Source organism: Callorhinus ursinus, unplaced genomic scaffold (assembly GCF_003265705.2).
Source record: "Callorhinus ursinus isolate GAN/ISIS: 27379988/994484 unplaced genomic scaffold, GSC_fseal_2.0 scaffold28, whole genome shotgun sequence".
In the NCBI taxonomy this organism is placed as follows: domain Eukaryota; kingdom Metazoa; phylum Chordata; class Mammalia; order Carnivora; family Otariidae; genus Callorhinus; species Callorhinus ursinus.
The window spans coordinates 5,657,022-5,666,685 of NW_027397090.1; the positions used below are offsets into that span (position 1 = coordinate 5,657,022).

The 9,664-nt window shown below is 38.6% G+C and overlaps 1 non-coding gene across 1 annotated transcript; it reads left to right on the forward strand.

The window, feature by feature from the left end:
• The first annotated feature begins 1,696 nt into the window (after positions 1-1,696).
• LOC112838888 (U6 spliceosomal RNA) lies at positions 1,697-1,802 on the forward strand. Its single transcript, XR_003212079.2, has one exon. It is a non-coding gene; the product is annotated as a U6 spliceosomal RNA (small nuclear RNA).
• The last annotated feature ends 7,862 nt before the right edge of the window (positions 1,803-9,664 follow it).

The following is a 9,664-nucleotide window of genomic DNA, read 5'->3' on the forward strand; positions in this document are numbered from 1 at the left end:
GCTCTGCCCTCTTAACAATTTTTTTTTAAGTGTACAATTCTAAATTCCACTTCTGGGGGCATATATCCAAATGAACTGATATGAGGATCTCGAAGAGTTATTTTCACTCTCATGTTCGCTGCAAAGTTATCAATAATAGCTAAAATGTGGAAGTAACCTAAGTGTCCATTAACAGATGAATGCATAAGCAAATTTCATACATACATGCAATGGAATATTACTAAACCTTAACAAGGAAGGAGTGTCTGACACATGCTACAACATGGATGAACCTTGTGGACATCTTGCTAAGTGAAGTAAGCCAGACACAAAAAGACTAATACTATTTGATTCCACTTCTGTACGGTACCTAGAGTAGCCAAAATCATGATGACAGAAAGTAGGGGCTGGGGGAAGGGGTTAATTGGAGATTGCTAATCAAGGGGTAAAGTTCCAGTTATGCAAGATGAATATGTTCTAGAGATCTGCTGAATAATATCAGTGTAGTGTCTTAAGTGGTTATTGGTTATTTGTTATTTTCTCTTCTTAATTTATAGTTCTTTGTATATAAAAATATTAAATCTTTATATTGAGAAAAATATTTCCCCAGGGTTTATTGCTTATGTTTAATTGTGTTTATGGAGACATCTTATCATTCAAAAGTTAATTTTAGGGGCACCTCGGTTGCTGTCCGTTAAGTGTCTGACTCTTTCGGTTCAGGTCTTGATCTCTAAGGGTCATGAGATCGAGCCCTGAACCTGCTTAAGATTCTCTCTCTCTCTCTTTCTCTCTCTCTCTCTCTCTCCCTCTGCCCCGCCCCTCCCTCATGTGCATGCTCCCTCTGTCTCTGAAAAACAAAAATGGTTTAATATATCGAAACTGTCAAATTTACCTTTCACAGTTAGAAATAACAGGGTCTGCATTACCCTGGAAGACAGGCTACTTTTGCTAACTTGGGTTATCAGAAGGATGCAATGGATTATCTGGATTTCAGTCTCTTTTTTTTTTTTCTTTTTTTTGAATTCCAGGTCTGCCAAGCTTTAGGAGTATGACTTTATGAAAGCTCTTCAATGACCTCAGCCTCAATCTTCTCATCTGGACAGTGGGGATAATAATAAAATAATGCAGTACCTTTCTTCTAGGACTGTTTTAAAGATAAAGTGACATACACGTTTAGGGTCCTTGGGATGAGTGTGGCATTATCATAGGTACTCAGTAATGGTAGTAGCTACACCTGCTATTATTACTCATATCATTGCTATCATTGCAACTACGTCTGCAGTTTTTATTACAAATATCACTACTGTTCTTACCCTTACCATCACTGCCATAATGAACCCTTCCTACTCCCTAAGTATATTCTGCTTTGTGTTTAAGGAAATTAATTAGCTTTAGGGGATATGGTAGACTGAATAACAGGCCCCAAAGGTATCTTTGTCCTAATTTCTGGAATTCGTGAATGCTGCCTTATATAGCAAAGGCAATTTTGCAAGTAGGATTTAGTGAAGGATCTTAAAGTGGGAGGGTTTTTCTAGATTATCCGGGTGGACCTAAATATAATCACAAGTGCGGTTAGAAGATCAAGGCAGAGTGATATAGACAGAGAGGAGGAGAAGGCAATGTGATCGGGGAGGCAGAAATTGGAGTGTTGTGACTACAAGCCAAGGAATGCCAGTAGCCACCAGACGCCGGAAGGGACTAAGAATGGGCCTGCCCTGTGCTCCCTTCGCAGCACATATACTACAATTGGAACAATACAGAGAAGATTAGCAGGACACCTGCACAAGGATGACATGCAGATTCGTGAAGCGGTCCCTATTTAAAAAAAAAAGAAAAAGAAAAAAGAATGGGTCCTGCCCTGCCAGAGGAAACAGCCCTGCTGCTACCTTGACCTCAGCTCAGTGAAACTAACTTTGGATTGCTGGCCTCTGGGATGGTGAGAAAATAAGTTTGTGTTGTTTTAGCCACCAACGTTGAGGTAACTTGTTATGGTGGCCATAGGAAACTAAAACAAAGGATAAAAATTCTAATTTGGGAGAGTTAAATTACAATTCCCTCCAACTTCTAGAACTCTTACTACATTATTTACTGGAGTGCGTTGGAATATGTTCCATCAGTAGAAATGGCTTCTTAACTGAAATGTCACATGGAAACTCTACGTATGTGGAAGATAACCATGGAGCTTCTTTTGATCCCGATACTGCCACAGCGGCCCCCTCCACAAGGTCCCACTTCTGGGTATATATCCCCCAAGGTGGCCTGAGACACCCCAGGCTCATGGTGCTCCAAGCAACACATTGTAATAAATGATGGTTTATGAGCACTGGGTGTTATATGCAAATAATGAATCATGGAACACTACCTCAAAAACTAATGAAGTACTTTATGGTGACTAACATAATAAAAGAATAAATGGAAATTAATTAGAATATTTCATAATCTCATGTGCAGTCCTTAAAGAAGGCCAAGAAAGGAGGCACGTTTGGGGGTGTTAGATTAAAATGAGAGGCTGACGCTGACCTCAGTGAGTGCAAAAGTGTAAAAGTCCATGAAAAACACAAAATTAGGTAATTATAACACAGTATAATAAATACTAAAACTGGGGTAAGCACACCTCTCTGAGTGTTTATAGAAGAAGGAAGACAAGAGCAACTGGTCACTTTGTAGTATTGTTTTTTAAGATTTTCTTTATTTGAGAGAGCATGAGTGGGAGGAGCGGGAGAAGCAGACTCCCCACTGGAGCAGGGAGCCCGACGCGGGGCTCCATCCCAGGACCCCGGGATCATGACCTGAGCCGAAGGCAGACACTTAACCAACTGAGCCACCCAGGCACCTCCACTTTCATAGTATTTTATACAGAGGTTATTTAACACTGACGAGGGTAAGCATATATCTCCAGTGACCTGAACCCTCGCGTTCACTGGCCTCCACTCTGTAGTTCAACTCAAATTAAAAGATTGTTTCACCTAAATTTAAAAAATGCCCAGAGGTAACCAGTGACTAAGAGAATTAGAATAAACACAGTCAAGCCATTTTCTACTTAAACTTAAAAACCCAAAGGTCAGACTAGACCCAACCTGTTAGAACAATAAGTTCATATAGCCAATCTCATTCTGACATTTGGGCAACCCTAGTATCACTATCTTAACAACTAATGATATATGCTGCTAATAACCTGAAGACTGATGTCATGCATGAATACTCTGGAGAGCAATATACAGCCTCATTTTCAACTGTTATAGAATAAGAAAGCAGTTTTAAAAGCTATTTTTGCCTTGCAGTGATATAAATTTTTTATTATTATATCATGTGACTATTACCCCACCATGACCAGCCATCCATATAAAGTTAGTGATTTTCTACATATGCAAAGAGGAAAGGAGAAATGATTATTCATTATTTTTTTAAAGGCCTAGATTAAGACCTCCAATGCAAGTGCCTATTGAGTCGTAGCTTAGTACTATGATAATTCCTCCGATGGCTGAAGAAAGTCATACGTGGGAATTAAAGATGACATTTGAAAACATGCCCATTACTGCTCCCAACCTGCTTCGATACATCCCCTATTAACACTGCTTTGAAGCGAGAAAAAAAGGTCTACTTTGAAGGGACTGGTTTAAAAAGTCTCAGTGTTCTAAATTAAAACATTATTTTGTAGTCTGATCTGTCTCCATAAATCTCAATATGAAAATTTCTAAGATCGAATTCTTCCTCCTCTTTAAGAAAAAAACAGCCTTTAAAGAAGTTCCCAGTGAAATATCAAGGAGGATAATGTATGCTTATTGACTGGATAAACCATTGTCAGATAACTAAAAATTGATGATTTAATAATGAATAGACAGTATTATAAAGTTAAGGATAGAACATTTTATTAAATATATACTCTAAGGTATGTGCTATTGCAAAAGAAAAAAAGACGTAGGTCTCAAGATACATCTGGTAAAATATTCTTACACTGTTGCAAATAAGAATAATCACACTTTCCTATTTTGGCAAATAGGTCAGATGCATTGTTTTGAAAACTGATTAAAACAGCCGTTTATTTACATGGGTGCCTTGTTACAGTATGCCCTTGCATTATTGAGATACAACTTGGGTTCAACAGATTTTACATATACTATTTTCTAAATTTTGACAAATATATATTCATTGTTAACACACATCCCTATCAAGATATGGAACGTTGCTTCATTCTCCAGTGTCTCCTCAGGCCATAGTCAGTCATTTCCAGTCCCTCTCCCCGCCCCCTAATACCAAAGGCAGCTTGATTTGTATGACCACAGATTTGTTTTACCTGATTCAGACTCTCTTCAAGTGGAATCATTTGTGTTAGTTTTGTTTCCTTTTTTTTTTTTTAGTACAACAAATGTTTTTGACATTTATCTGTGTTTTTACATTTATTGATAATTCATTTTTGTTACCAATGGTATTAATAGTATACTAGGATTCTGTTATATAGATGTACCACACTTTGTCCATTCTGTCAATAGACTTTTTTTTTTTTACATAGTTTAATCACTAGGTAGGAGGTTACTAAGTCTGTGGTGCTAGTGGTGGCAGATACTAGTTTGGTGTGAGTTCAGAGCAATTCGATATGTATTTTTGATTGTAAATTGTAAAGGTAAAAAAGCATAGGAAGCTCACACATGGACTAGACAGTTTAAGGATGGATGTAAGGGTCCATTGTACACTGGTATAATTAAGAAAATAATATTTTTGATTTACTGTCCCATAATTTAGAACAGGTTATTAATACGAACTTGACTAGCATCCTTATTTGTGACCATTACAACCAGGATTGATGCTAATTTAAGCATTCCTTTTCATTTGAATTCATAGTGACGTATTCGATGTACTGTTATTTTCATTTCAAAAATGCTGTATTTAGTCTCATTTGCTTCTAAGGGGCAGAAGCCTGCTCAGGTCAGATTAATTAAAAGAGGGTTTTGAAAAAAGGATGCATGTGAAAACAGAGTGAGTACGGGATCTCTGGAAAATCTAAGCAACCGGAAGGGCCTCCCCGAAACTAGGCAGAACTTGAGCTCCATAAACCAGCAGAAGAATTTAGTGAATTTTTTCTCTTAATCTCTCAATGATTAATATGAGTTAGCTATATCCAAATATATATTTATTCCTGGTTAACTACTGAAAAGTAAACCACCATTAGCCCATTTTGGGGCTGTATCTTTTGTGCCAGAGTCCATCATAAGCCACTAGCCAGGTTAGGAAGATTTACTCCTGGATCGGGCGCCCAGGTAGTGGGGATCTTGTGTTAGAGGACAGAGCCATTTGGCATCAGCCTACTTCTGATGGGACAGATTCACTTAGAAGGGGTTAAGCACCAAAAGATACCATGAGAATAAGAAGCTGAAGAACTTAAGGCCCTAAATAAGTATTACTTTTGAGTTTTGCATTTTGTATCAGGTGCGTTTTCCAATAGTTTGACTGAATATTGAGCAGTATTTATTAAGTCCTATTTACACGAGGTTTGAGTGTTTAAAAGATTGGATGAGGAAAATGGTGAGGAGAGTAGTGAGGTAGAGATCATAAAGCCTAATCAAAAATAATCCAGAGAGGGGAAACTTAGAGGAATAAAGGCTGTGGAATTAATCAGCAATTTGGACTATGGTAGAAGTTGAAGAGACAGAAAAAAGGCTGTAGTCACAATGAGAGAAAAGTCAAAAGCAAGAGTTACACAGAAATGGAGGAGCCAGGGAAGGTCCACAACATCAAGAAAGGACTCATAGGGCTACTTAAACTCCTTTTCTGAATATGGTCTGCTTTTACTTCTCTCACTCTTGTGAGAAGCATTCCTACATGAGCCTCGTGAGACCAATCTGTGTGAAATGGCATTATCCACACTGGCCCCAAGTTGACTAGAGCAGTACAAGAGAAAGTCCCTACCCCGGCGGACGAGGCAAGACCTGCGTGACAGCTATTTCCCAAAGAGACCTAGGGCAAGTCACTGACGTATGTCACTCAAGAAGTCTAACCATCTGAACCCTTCCTAAAGGCATAATTCAGGTTCATACAGTGAAACTTAGGATTTCAGGCTGGTGTCATGGGGGACCAAGAATTACTCTGTGGTCACCTATTTCTTTATTTTTAATTTTTTTAATTATTTATTTTTTTATTATGTTATGGCAGTCACCATACAGTATGTCATTAGTTTTTGATGTAATGTTCCATGATTCATTGTTTGCGTATAACACCCAGTGCTCCACGCAGAACGTGCCCTCCTTAATACCCATCACCAGGCTAACCCATCCCCCCACCCCCCTCCCCTCTGAAACCCTCAGTTTCTTTCCCGAGTCCGTAGTCTCTCCTGGTTCCTTTCCCCCTCCGATTCCCCCCCCCATTTTTCCCTTCCTTCTCCTAATGTCCTCCATTCTATTCCTTATGTTCCACAAATAAGTGAAACCATATGATAATTGACTTTCTCTGCTTGACTTATTTCATTTAGCATAATCCCCTCCAGTTCTATGCATATTGATGCAAATGGTGGGTATTCATCCTTTCTGATGGCTGAGTAATATTCCATCGTATATATGGACCACGTCTTCTTTATCCATTTGTCTGTTGAAGGGCATCTCGGCTCTTTCCCAGTTTGGCTATTGTGGGCATTGCTGTTATGAACATTGGGGTCCATGTGTCCCTTCTTTTCGTTACATCTGTATCATTGGGGTGAATACCCAGTAGTCACTTATTTCTGCTTAGCTTTATAAGGAGGTCAAATATGCTATCCCTACTGAAGTCTAGATCTCTTCTATTTCTACTTCTGTAATCTACCCATTTGGTTGAACCAAATTACTCCTATCACCTAGGATCTTGAAGGAGAGGCCCTTAGAAACAGGAAATACAAAGAGGAAAAAATTAGAAATAGCTGCCTATGTCCATTCATAACCTTCATTGTAATGTAGAGGATGCCTATAGAGTGAATGTTTTTCCTTGGCATAGAAGAGGTTGGTGCAGATGTAGTATTAGTTAACTTCTCGTAGAAAATGGTTGGACAGTTCCTGGTTTATTGAAGTCAGTGTCTTATTCACAAAGAAAGATGATGGGTCAAGTTTAGTGATAAAGCAACATCTGAATTAGCAGGATATGCTCCCTTACAGTACCAGCTAGAGATCACTGTTTATTTTTCAATGAATAATTCCCAATTGTTATCTCTTCTATGAATGTCATTCCTCCTACTGCTTTTTTTTTTCCTTTGAGTAGGAATCTGGCAACACTAGTCCATTTCTCCTCACCTCACAAAAGTGAAGCTTCATTCCTATTTGTCTTATTTATGACTAAAGCTGACTCTTTATAACTGGGGACCTGATTTGTGTTGGTTCAAGTGCTTTTATCTTGCTCAGTGTATTTTCACTAAAATAAAAGAGTAAGGATGAGTTTGATATTCTTTTATACCACAAGTAGATGATTTCTAAACATTTTTAACATTCTTACCATCTCCACTTTCCTTGTTTCTAAAGGTAAGATAAAATTATTGTTGTAATAAATTCTTCTACAGAAGCATATTTTCCTTAAAGACATTTTCCTCTCTGTAATACTGTGATAGGCATTTATTCATGAACTAAAAAATGAACTTTTTTTTTTTACTATTTACAACATAACAAACATATACCAAACACTGCATACATTGAATATGCCTGCCTCTAAGAAAATTATGGGTAAATAAGAAGCACAGATATGTACAGTTCACACTCTCATGGAGAATACATTTTTCTCCAGAGAAGTTGAATTGAGATGCACTCATAAAGATGAGCACAACTGATTCTGCATGCAGCTGATATTAACAGATAAAATGGTGCTTTCAAGTTGATAGGGCTTTTTTGACAAGTTGTATAATCAAATTTTTATAGATGAGATAACTGATAAAAGTAATAACTGATTCCTCATATCAGTGAGATCATATGATACATGTCTTTCTCTGATTGACTTATTTCACTCAGCATAATACCCTCCAGTTCCACCCGCATCGTTGCAAATGGCAAGATTTCATTCCTTTTGATGGCTGCATAATATTCCTGTGTGTGTGTGTGTGTGTGTGTGTGTGTGTGTGTGTGTGTGTGTACATCACATCTTTATCCATTCTTCTGTCGATGGGCATCTTGGCTCTTTCCACAGTTTGGCTATTGTGGACATTGCTGCTATAAACATCGGGGTGCACATACCCCTTTGGATCCCTACATTTGTATCTTTGGGGTAAATACCCAGTAGTGCAATTGCTGGGTTGTACGGTAGCTCTATTTTCAACTTTTTGAGGGACCTCCATACTGGTTTCCAGAGTGGCTGCACCAGCTTGCGTTCCCACCAACAGTGTAGGAGGGTTCCCCTTTCTCCGCATCCCCGCTGACATCTGTCGTTTCCTGACTTGTTAATTTTAGCCATTCTGACTGGTGTGAGGTGGTATCTCATGGAGGTTTTGATTTGGATTTCCCTGATGCCGAGTGCTGTTGAGCACTTTTTCATGTGTCTGTTGGCCATTTGGATGTCTTCTTTGGAAAAATGTCTGTTCATGTCTTCTGCCCATATCTTGATTGGACTATTTGTTCTTTGGGTGTTGAGTTTGATAAATTCTTTATAGATTTTGGATACTAGCCCTTTATCTGATATGTCATTTGCAAATATCTTCTCCCATTCTGTCCGTTGTCTTTTGGTTTTGTGGACTGTTTCTTTTGCTGTGCAAAAGTTTTTTATCTTGATGAGGTCCCAATAGTTCATTTTTGCCCCTGCTTCCCTTGCCTTTGGTGATGTTTCTAGGAAGAAGTTTCTGCGGCTGAGGTCGAAGAGGTTGCTGCCTGTGTTCTCTTTAGGATGTTGATGGACTCCTGTCTCACGTTTAGGTCTTTCAACCATTTGGAGTCTATTTTTGTGTGTGGTGTAAGGAAATGGTCTGGTTTCATTCGTCTGCGTGTGGCTGTCCAATTTTCCCAACACCATTTGTGGAAGAGACTGTCTTTTTTCCATTGGACATTCTTTCCTGCTTTGTGGAAGATGAGTTGACCGTAGAGTTGAGGGTCCATTTCTGGGCTCTCTCTTCTGTTCCATTGATCTATGTGTCTGTTTTTGTGCCAGTACCATACTGTCTTGATGATGACAGCTTTGTAATAGAGCTTGAAGTCCGGAATTGTGATGCCACCAGCTCTGCTTTTCTTTTTCAACATTCCTCTGGCTATTCGGGTCTTTTCTGGTTCCATACAAATTTTAGGATTATTTGTTCCATTTCTTTGAAAAAAAGTTGATGGTATTTTGATAGGGATTGCATTGAATGTGGAGATTGCTCTAGGTAGCATTGACATCTTCACAATATTTGTTCTTCCAGTCCATGAGCATGGAATGTTTTTCCATTTCTTTGTGTCTTCCTCAATTTCTTTCCTGAGGATTTTATAGTTTTCTGAGTACAGATCCTTTGCCTCTTTGGTTAGATTTATTCCTAGGTATCTTTTGGTTTGGGGTGCAATTGTAAATGGGATCGACTCCTTAATTTCTCTCTCTTCTGTCTTGTTGTTGGTGTATAGGAATGCTACTGATTTCTGTGCATTGATTTTATATCCTGCCACTTTACTGAATTCCTGTATGAGTTCTCACAGTTTTGGGGTGGAGTCTTTTGGGTTTTCCACATAAAGTATCATATCATCTGCAAAGAGTGAGAGTTTGACTTCTTCTTTGCCGATTTGGA